This window comes from Halichoerus grypus, chromosome 5 (genome assembly GCF_964656455.1).
Source record: "Halichoerus grypus chromosome 5, mHalGry1.hap1.1, whole genome shotgun sequence".
In the NCBI taxonomy this organism is placed as follows: domain Eukaryota; kingdom Metazoa; phylum Chordata; class Mammalia; order Carnivora; family Phocidae; genus Halichoerus; species Halichoerus grypus.
The window spans coordinates 30,047,648-30,059,383 of NC_135716.1; positions in this window are offsets into that span (position 1 = coordinate 30,047,648).

Below are 11,736 nucleotides of genomic sequence, written 5' to 3' on the forward strand. Positions count from 1 at the left end.
TTTGTGACCTTGGGGTCTGGAAACGGTTTCACTGATTGAAGTCATATAAGTTCAGCTAAATTTGAATGTGCTGTAAATATTTATCTGGCAGCGTGACATACAGTTGTTCCTGAAATTATGGGGTAGAATCTTATCTTTCCTAGCATATAATTTTGAAATGCTCTTCTGGATGGTGTTTAAGATTATAAATATAGCTGATTTATTGTTTTGTGCTAAGCTTTTCTCAGGCTTCAAGCCTGGTTAAAAGAAGAAAAGGTATTTTCTGGCAATTCTGTTTTCCTGAATATATTGGAGACTGCAATGAAAATCTGCTTAGAGACTAAGCCTTGGTGAAACATAAACAGTCTGCTTCGGCGGGAGCAATATATTTTCCCTCACATTTCCACGGACACTGGTATACAAGACCTCAGATCCAACGGGTATTTTATGTGAGAAAATTGTTAGTATGCAGCATTCCTTTCCAGTGAATTATTGAGTTGTGGGCTGCAAAATGGGCGGGAGACAAGCTAGTCTTCAGTGAAATCGTCCTTCGTTGCTTCAAAAGCTACTCCGAGCCGGCCCTGCCCTGAGACACTGCGGCATAGGAAACAGCAGGAGCACAAACAGACCAGAGCAAGTCCCTTGATGGGTCCTCCATCACACGTACCCCTCATCTGCCACTGACTAACACAGCCTCTCAACCAGCGCACTGGTGCCCTTTGAGAAGAACATGTGGGGGTAGTCAGGAGCAGGCCAGGACGAAAGGAGTGACAAGAATGAAAATGTCCAGGGTTAAACCTGAGACCAAAGCTGATGCTCAGCCACTGTTGATGGGGTTTCATCGATTATAACAGCCCATTTAATTATCTAATTTTTCTCACATCTCCAGACACTTGTACTGGGACCACTTCTAGGTTTATTAGAAATTCCCAGGTTGATTTAGATGTGTCACTGCAGAACTTTACCATGTGCCCAAAGAAGAGTCAACCCTGTGGCCGGCTAATACATATGCAAAATTGCTGCATTGAGAGAGATCCTATAGCTCTGTTATATAATTAACAAATGCTTTTTCACACTGTTGATTCCTTTTGCAGTGCTTATATCCAACAATCATTTATTAAAGATGTATCAGACATCAAGGTCTGAACTGCTTCTGGTGATATAAAGGCGAATCAGCCATGGACCTTACTTCCAGACACTTCACAATCATGTAGAGGAAGGAAGGGGAGAAGGATCTCCAATCGAACTAATTATAATATAATTTCACAAGTAGTATGTTAGTGAAATGTGTTTGAGACATGACCCAGTAGTAATCTCATCAAATGTCTTAGTTGAAGTAGGAGTAGCCAGAAATTTTAATCTTATTATGGAGTTATTTTTGGCAAGATGGGGGGAGGTGTTGTGCAACAGACTGTCTAAAATAACACATTTCCATTTAGGGCTTTCTATTCTGTTTGCTTTAAGATCAAATGAAAATGTTCAGTATTTCAAACCCAGGCCAAATTTACACCACACGTATAAGCAGACATTATAGCACAAGGTAGAGAGGGCTGACATGTGACATGTATGTTTACAGTCCCTTCCATGCCCACTGCAGATATCCAAGTCAACCGTGGCTCTCTTTCTGAATAAATCTGAATTTAGCTTCAGACTTCTTAATCTACACAACCTTCAAGCAGTTACTACTAATCAATCCTAGTGAGCATATTAAATGAAACTTATTTTATCATCTCAGGTATATATGTATATGAATACATATATATCGCAGGTTCTAAGGTGGAGACCACATTAGTTACTGACTAGTAAATTTTGATAATAGATTTACATTTTCTGCCTTTTGCCAACTTCATTTTTTAAGAATTGCAACTTTATCATCAGAAAATATTCCAGATACAGGAAACAAACTGAGGGATACAGAAGGGAGGGGGGTGAGGGGATGGGGTAACCAGGTGATGGGTATTAAGGAGGGCACGTGATGTGATGAGCACTGGGTGTTATACACAACTAATGAATCATTGAACACTACATCAAAAACTAATGATGTACTATATGTTGGCTAACTGAACAAAATAAAAAAAAAAGAAAATATTCCAGATAACTGCAAAATAGGTAAGAAATGTGTAGGTTATCAATGAAACAGTTCTATATTGCCACAAAACCTACTTGGGGTTAATTCTACCTACTTGGGATTAGATTATACCATTGAGGAGCTCAATAAAGTCCACAATGACCCCAAACCATAGTGTTTGTAAGTGTAAATTAAAAATATAATAATAATAGAATAAGAATAAGAGGAAGAAGAAGAAGAAGATCTCATGGTATTTAAATATTTCCAGATATATTATTATTATAGAATCAGTTCAGATTGTATGAAAATTCTAATTGTTGGCTTCAGTCATCATTAGTTCTTTATCATAAAAATTCTATGCAGATCTTGGTCACTCCATGGGGCAGCTGTAGTCCCTGTGGTGGTTCAACATTGTTCCCTCCATATTAGGACAGATATCCATGATGGCCTCAGCAAGGAAGACAGAGGCAAACAGTACAGAACTGGAAATTAAATGGCTTTACCTGGAAAGGACATACATCACTTCAGATTTCGAGATACACTACAAAGCTGTAGTGATCAAAACAGTTTGATACCGATAGAAAAATAGGACACAGAGATCAATAGCATAGAATAAAGATCCCAGAAATAAGCCCATGCTAATGTGGTCAGTTAATCTATGACAAAGGAGGCAAGAATATACAAGGGGAAAGACAGTCTCTTCAAGAAATGGTGTTGGGAAAACTGGACCACTTTCTTACATCATACACAAAAATAAATTCAAAATGGATTAAAGACCTAAATGTTAGACCTGAAACCATAAAACTCCTAGAAGAAAACATAGGCAATAATTTCTTTGACATTGGCCGTAGAAACATTTTTTTCTAGGTATGTCTTTTCAGGCAAGGGAAACACAAGCAAAATTAAACTATTGGTATAACACTATAATAAAAAGCTTTTGTATAGCAAAAGAAACCATCAACAAAAAGACAAGGGAACCTACTAGATGGGAGAAGATATTTGTAAATGATATAGTCAAAAAGGTATTAATATCCAAAATATATGAAAACCTTATACAACTCAATACCAAAAATAATTTGATTTAAAAATGGGCAGAGGACATGAATAGATATTTTTCCAAAGAAGACATACAAATGGCCTACAGACACATAAAAGATGCTCAACATCACTCATCATCAGGGAAATGCAAATCAAATCAACAATGAGATACCACTCTACACCTGTCAGAATGGCTAGAATCAAAAGGACAGGGAATAACAAGTGTTGGTGAGGATGTGGGGAAAAAGGAATCCTCAGGCACTGTTGGTGGGAATGCTAACTGGTACAGCCACTGTGGAAAACAGTATGGAAGGGCCTCAAAAAATTAAAAGGAGAATTACCATATCATTTGGTAATTTCACTACTGGGTATCTACCCAAAGAAAATGCAAACACTAATTTGAAAAGATACATGCACCCCTATGTTTATTGCAGCATTATTTACAATAGCCAAGATATAGAAGGAACCAAGTGTCCCTCAATTGATGAATGGATAAAGAAGATGTGGTGTGTACACACACACACACACACACACACACACACACACACACACACAGGAATATTACTCTGCCATAAAAAAGAATGAGATCTTGCCATTTGTAACAACATGGATCCAGAGAATATAATGCTAAATAAAATAATCCAGACAAAGAAAGATAAATACCATTTGATTTCACTCATCTGTGGAATTTAAGAAACAAAACAAATGAACAAACAAAGAAAAAAAGAGACAAACTTTGAAATATAGAGAACTCTCCGGTGGTTGCCAGAGCAGAGGTGAGTGGGGAGATGGGTGAAATAGATAAAGGGAATTAAGAATACACTTATCCTAACACTTATCCTATCAGCACTGAGTCATATACAGAATTTCTGAATCATTGTATTGTATACCTGAAACTCATATAACCTTGTATGTTAATTTTACTTTAATTAAAAAACAGTGGGGGCGCCTGGGTGGCTGAGTCATTAGGCGTCTGCCTTCGGCTTGGGTTGTGATCCCAGGGTCCTGGGATTGAGCCCCGCATCGGGCTCCCCGCTTCACGGGAAGCCTGCTTCTCCCTCTCCCACTCCCCGTGCTTGTGCTCCCTCTCTTCTCTGTGTCTCTCTCTGTCAAATAAATAAATAAAATCTGAAAAAAAAAACCAAAAAACAGTGGGTAAGAGTTCTAAACAGAACTGTTGTGTGGGTAACTAATGGGTGGAACCAAAGCCACATGTCCTTCTCATTGTGCAAAGAAGTATGAGAAATGAATTCAATTTTCTCTCTTTTAAGATAAATCCTCAAAAAATGTTGATTGTCACCAACGCAACAATTCTCCATCACAATACCTTCCCCTGAGGATACTACCCTCTTAGCATTAACTCTATAGTTTACATTAGAGTTCAGTTTTTGTGTGTACAATCTATGGGTTTAGAAAAATGTGTAATGGCATGTTTCATCATTAGAGTATTGTACAGAAAATTTCCATCATTATAGTATCATACCCTAAAAATCCTCTGTGCTTCACCCCATCTCCTAGTAACCACTGATCTTTGTACTGTTTCTATAGTTTTGTCTTTTCCAAAATGTCTTATAGTTGGAATCATATAGTATATAGACTTCTCAGGTTGGCTTCTTTTATTAAATTATTTTCATGGCTTGATAGCCTATTTATTTATAGTGTTGAATAATATTCCATTATCTGGATTGTACTGCAGTTTATTTATCCATTCACCTACTGAAGGACATCTTTTTGGAAAGTGTTATAAATATCTGTATGCAAGTTTTTGTGTGGTCCACTAGACTTTGAATACCTCAAACAGGAACAAAATCTCCCCTTTTTTCCCCCATACATACAAACTAGGATTTTATGTGCAATACTTAGTCCATACTCAGCATAGACACTCAAAAATGCCTGGTGAGTGGATATTTGCAAATAAATCGGTAAGGGTAAATGGATCAACCTATAAATTCCATTGTTTTCATTCCAACAATAATTGACTTTTATTGAGCACTTGTTTTATTCCAGGTACTATACTAAATGCTTTATCTGTTTTATTTCCTTTAACCCATACAACAAGCTTATTAAACATATAGTTCTATTACTCCAATTTTACATATGATGAAATTGAAGCCTAGAGAGGGTAAGCAGCTTGCCCAAGATTACACACGTGACTAATGGCTAAGTCAAGATTTAAACCTAAGCAAAGTGAACTCCAGAATTTAACCACCACTCTATATTGCATCCATGCCCATTTTAATAATAACTCGGACAGACTGTCAAAAAGAAAGTCTCCAACATCTAGGAAGAAAAATTGGTAAAAATAACTTGCCTTAGAAAAGAAAAGCTGGTTTGTGGGTCAGTGGAAAGATACCCACTGTATTAACTAATATTGCACATCTCTTCTAAGCCAGCATGCAAGGACTGCCTATGACACACTGAAGAGGGGTAGCCTGCAAGCTCTAACTTTAGTATCATTTCACAAGGCAACATTAAATTTTGTAGGGGGGAAAACACAGAATATGGGCAAATTAACAACTTAATTTTGCTATTATTATTGAAACATAAGTTCAGTCATGAGAGAAAGACTGATCTTATTCATATTGATTAAAAACACATTAAGCAATGCATTGCCTTTAATCAGACTATTAGAAATATGAAAGAATTTATTACACAATACCTAAGTAGGGGAAAATATAAACATGGATTTTGACTTAAACAGGGATGAAAGAAAATAAGCTAGATTTTTTAAAAACCCACAAATTTTTAATTTTATTTTTATTTTTTTATTTATTTATTTTTTTTTTTTTAAAGATTTTATTTATTTATTTGACAGAGAGAGACACAGCGAGAGCAGGAACACAAGCAGGGGGAGCGGGAGAGGGAGAAGCAGGCTTCCCGCGGAGCAGGGAGCCCGATGTGGGGCTCGATCCCAGGACCCTGAGATCATGACCTGAGCCGAAGGCAGACGCTTAACGACTGAGCCACCCAGGCGCCCACCCACAAATTTTTAATTTTAAAAGCCTGTTTGAAAAAACATATACCAGAGATTTAAAGATTAGTACATATAGGTATAAACTGTATTCACTAATGGTGGTTCCTGTATGAACTTGCAATACAGTTAGTAGTTGTAGTAGGTAAAGAAATAGCCTAAATTGTACCTTATTACATCAACGTCTCTATCAAGAGGATGCTATTGTGGTGGGAGTTATTTGACAATTTATTTTAAGACTACAACTTTGGTTGCATCATTTAAATGTGTCCAACTTTGACTTGAAAGCATTCTCAATGACTTCATGCAGTGATAGGGTACTAAAAAATTGATGAGAGTTTATGGGAACCTGATTTTCACTGAGTTAATCACAATGCAAAATTGATCACCTCACAGATACACAGAAAGCAATATATGAGCATACAAAAATTACTGATAATTGTATACAGTTTTCTATTAAGAGAATTCCACATTTATTAGAATCCTATTTGTCTCTAACACATTTATTTGAATTTGGAGCTATTTGATGAGAAATTTTGGTTATTTTTGATGTGGAATTAGTGCCCTCACCTTTGGAATCTAAATAGGACCTCTAATAACTATTAAGACCGTTCATAAATGGCAATTGATAAATTATATGAGCTAGAGTATTTTTTTGAAGGGAACTGGAAAGATGAGTTGAAGCATTCTTTGGTTGTCAAGCCCTCTGAGTTCAAACACGAATGTGAACACTTTTATTGTGAATGCCTGGGCACATCACTTAACCTTTCTGTGTTTCTATTTTCTTATCAACACAATGAGGCTAATAATACTGATTGACCTCATAACATTTAATTAGGCCATTGGAAAGCTCTTTGAAAATGCTAAGTATCATTTGTTGGCACTTAGCTTCTTGAAAGGTTCATGTTTTTAACACACTGTGGTTTGAGGATGTGTTGGTACAATTCCTGCCAACTTCTTGTTTCTCTGCCATATCTTTACTGAGCTCCCTTTGAAGTCAATGGGAATTAGGGTGATTGAAGGCACTTAGGGGAGGCTGCAGGAATGAGAATGTGTTCTCTGGCATGTTTAGGACTTTTTCCTTATAAAAAAAAAATGCCATGCTTCTAAATGGAAAAGGAGCTTGATGACTTCTCATTGGTTTGTGGGTGGGTAAATTCATGATTGCTCACAGAGCTTAAGCCCTAGAGGAAGAGATTTTTTTGGCAAAGACAATGAAAAAGTTTAAATTGTTTGAAAAAATTTAACACACCCACTTTCAGGGAACATAAAGAATAGCAGGCTCCTCTAGGGGAGGATTAAGGCTTTTATTTTCTGTGAAGAGCACATAGTTGCTACCCAATACATGCTTGCTAAATAAATGCATGATGAATGGGCAAAAATTACTATAACAGTACCATAGTACATGATAGTTATCATATTATATAACATTAATGCAGGTTCTAGAATATATTTGTTACTATTTTTAACTCCTTTTATGTGTGTTTCCCTTGTATTATAGCATTACTCAGAATGCTTGTGACAGCATTTTCAGAAATTTTTTTTTAAAGGGAGGGAGTTCCATCATACTTTAAAAATTATAGATCTTTGGGAAATTACCATATTCTCATGATTCCCATTCTTAATTATTTCAACAGTCTTCTAGAGGGTCTCTTTGTTTCTAGTCTTTTCCCAGATCCATTTTACAATCCACTGCCAAAAGAATCTTTATTAAACATTGCTTTCATTATGTCACGCATTTCAAAAGTTTTCAATGGCTTACTGTTTCTTTCATGTCACACCTATCTCCAAAACTGTGATTTTAAAACTGTCTGTTATAAGCTAAATTGTGTCCTCCAAAATTTCATGTTGATGTTCTAACCCCCAGTACCTCACAACGTGACTGTATTTGGACATAGGGTTTTTAAAGAGGTAATTAAGTTAAAATGAGGTCATTAGAGTGGACCCTATTCTAATATGATTCGTGTCCTTCTAAGAGGAAATTTGGACACAGACAAGCTAGAGGTAAGACCGTTTAAAAACAGAGGGAGAGGACAGCCATCTATAGGCCAAGGAGAGAGGTCTCCGAAGAAATCAACCTTGCTGACACCTTGATCTTAGACTTGTGGTCCAGAACCATGAGAAAATAAAGTTTTGTTGTTTAAGTCACCTAGTCTATGGTATTTTGCTATGGCAGCCTGAATAAACTAATATAATATCCATAACATAGAACCCCACATGGTCTTACTTTTTTCTCTAAAGATAACTTGAGTTTTAGTCATCTGGCTAAAACAAAATCATTATTTTCTTGTGATCACAATTTCTCTTTTCTATGTGTCATTATCCCATTATAAAACCCCCATGACTCCCCACAGTCCAAAGGAAAGAACACTGAACAAGAGACAGAGACTTCTTTTACTGATCTCAGGACCTGGGCATGTCATGTTCCCCTCCAAAATGAGGAAAATTATATACCTGCTTTTCCCACTTCTATAGGCTTTGGGAGGATCAAATATGATGATGCATAATGGACATATTTGCAAAATTGAGAAAGTTAACTTCTTGCTTTCCAAATTCTGTTCAGCTGCAAGTAACAAAGATCTTCAACCTACATGCTCAGCTATACCCTCCTTAATCTAGAGCCTGAGTTTGAGAAACCATACCAATAGGTAGACTATGGAGTTAGTTTTGCTGATTAAAGCTCTCTATCTAACAGGCTCAGGGTAAGCTCCTTGGGCATTTGCATCTCCTTTTTAGCATTTCCTGCAGTGATGGCCTGATCTTTATTGCTTGGCTTCAGCCCTCTTTCTTATTTTATATTCAAGGTCATTGTTATAAATTTGACCCTGCTCCAAACAATAATCTACTTGATTTAGGGCATTCCCTGGCACTCTATTCAATACTTGGTACCCCCTCCACCAGGAGGTTAGACTCTGTCCTTGGATACTCACCAAGTGCTGGGACTCAGCTTTAAACTGGAGGTCTATCCCCAAAATCATGACAGCCCCTGACATGGTTTTGCCTTTTGATGACACTTACTGTTGTGGACCGAATGTTTATATCCCCCTAAACTCATATGTTGTAGTCCTAAGGAGATGATATTTGGAGGTGGGATCTTTGGGAGGTAATTAGGTCATGAGAGTAGAGCCCCCATGATGGGATTAGTGTCAAATAAGAAGGAGGAGGAGGAGGAGGAGGAAGAGAAAGAAGAGGAGAAGAAGAAGAAAGAAGAAGAAGAAGAAGAGGAAGAGGAAGAAGAAGAGGAAGAAGAAGAAGAAGAAGAAGAAGAAGAAGAAGAAGAAGAAGAAGAAGAAGAAGAAGAAGAAGAAGAAGAAAAAGAAGAAGAAGAAGAAGGCAGCTAACTCTCCTTTTTCTACAATGTGAGGATACAACAAAAGATGACCAGGAAGGGGGCCTTTACCAAGAACCCAACCATGCTGGCATTCTGATCTAGAACTTCTAGCTGCCAAAACTGTGGGAAATGAATGTTCATTGTTTAAGCCACCCAGTCTATGGTATTCTGTTATAGAAGCCCAGACTAAGGCCTTTGCCATTAATAAGATCAGATGGCCTGTGTCTGAGTACCAGCCTGAATCAACCCATTTAGATACTGTGATTTGACCTTGAGACCACCCCTCCAGGGCTAGCCCCACAATTAGCTAGGCCCTTTGTATCTGTTCTGTCCTGTGCACTTACTGCGCTTGCTCTAATACTGTGTTTCATTGCAACAAACTTCAAAACAGCTCATATATGATGCATGCAGAGATAAGGGATTCTTCTTATTTTATTATGGAAAATCAAATGTAAGCTCAGTTCCTGCTTTTCTAAGAAGTATCCTCTGATTACTCTCTTAAAAACATTTCCTTTCTTTGAACTCTTAGAGTATTTTCAGTCTATATTACAAAATTTAGCCCATAATAATGCAATTGATCTCATATTCTTTTTGTGAAATTTTCATGTGAATTAATTTTCTTTTGACAACTAGATTATGAAGTCTTAATGACATACTTTTACTGGGTGTGTATCTGAGTATTACAAAATATAAAACCTCAAATGAGTTTCAAAATTTAAAATACCCATTTTTTTCTTGCCTGTTATCTTTTTTTTTTTTTTTTTTTTTTTTGCTTTTTATGAACACAAGTTTCAACTTTAGGCTACATAAATACATTTTGTCGTATCATTTTTAGGATGTTTTTGATATTCATAAGTTTAAAGTTTCATGTAATTATTTTGTCAGTGGTTTTCATTTTGTATATGCTAAGGAAAGCCTTCATTTCCATATGCTCAGTTGAATATTAAAATGTGTTTTCTTCTGGTCTTATATTTTATTGCTTTAATTCTTTAATTCATAAAGTACGTTGTTAAATTTGTAAATGCAGGCACACACTGAATATGCATCAGAAAATATTGGCAGGAAACATCAGAATATTAATATGATTATGTGATCAGGTCTGGAGAGTGATTACTCTGTTTTCTTTCCATATTTCTATATATAATTTTATTTCCTTAATGTGCAATTCCTCTTTCAAAATAAAAACAATGATGAAGTAACTAAGAAAAGAAAATTTGAAATCTATTTCTGTGCTTTCTTGTTACATTTAAAAATGTTTTTCCTGCGTTTATAGTTCATTGATCTCTCTGTATCTCTATTTTTTTCTTTTTTTTTTTTAAACATTTTATTTATTTATTTGACAGAGAGAGACACAGTGAGAGAGGGAACACAAGCAGGGGGAATGGGAGAGGGAGAGGCAGGCTTCCTGTGGAGCAGGGAGCCCGATGCGGGGCTCGATCCCAGGACCCTGGGATCATGACCTGAGTCGAAGGCAGATGCTTAACGACTGAGCCACCCAGGCGCCCCTCTCTATTTTTTTCTTATATCTTTACTAGCTTTTCTTAAAGTAGACCAAGAGAAGTGAAATGATTAAGTAAATGTGTGTAGAGTCTAAAAAGTAGAGACCCTAAATTCAAAGACCCTAAACATTGTTTTAATCTGAATAGATTATACTATGGTAAAAGGAAAAATCTATATCAAGAATTCTGTGATAAAGCTTATTTCTGGCTCGCAGAATATGTCCACCTTGAGTCAGCAGGAGGCTCAACACACCACAGTCACTCAGGAGCCTGAATTGACAGAGAGGCCACCATCTCAAACTTTTATATAGATCACCTTGATGAAATAGAAAACCTCAGGAGAATATCTCACCAGCAGTTAAATACTCCTCAGGGAAGTGACACAGGTTACTTGTACTCACAACTCGTTGGCCAGAACTAGTCACATGTCCCCAAAACACATGGAAAAGAAAGTGCAATCTTAGTACCAGCCAGAAGGCAGAGGCATAGAAATATTTGGTGAATAACACCAATAACTGTTTGCCTAAAATAATTTAAAGATTTAGCTAAAAATAGTTCTAGTGTAAATTTTCAAATACTATGAATTATATTGTGACTTAAAGGAAATAACAGGTAAATTTTCATTTAAAACATTTGTATTTTCCTTTATGTTACCAACAAAATAGGGATATATCGAATGTCTTCAAATTAAAACCATATTAAAATAAAACTAGAGGCCTAACTAGTTATGTAAATAATAGCCTATAAACCCAGATTGTTATATATTGTTTACTGAAAATGAAAACATGATTAAGGATACCATGTTAGCAATTATTTTCAATTTTTAATTTTGTTAACTAATTTAAATAAT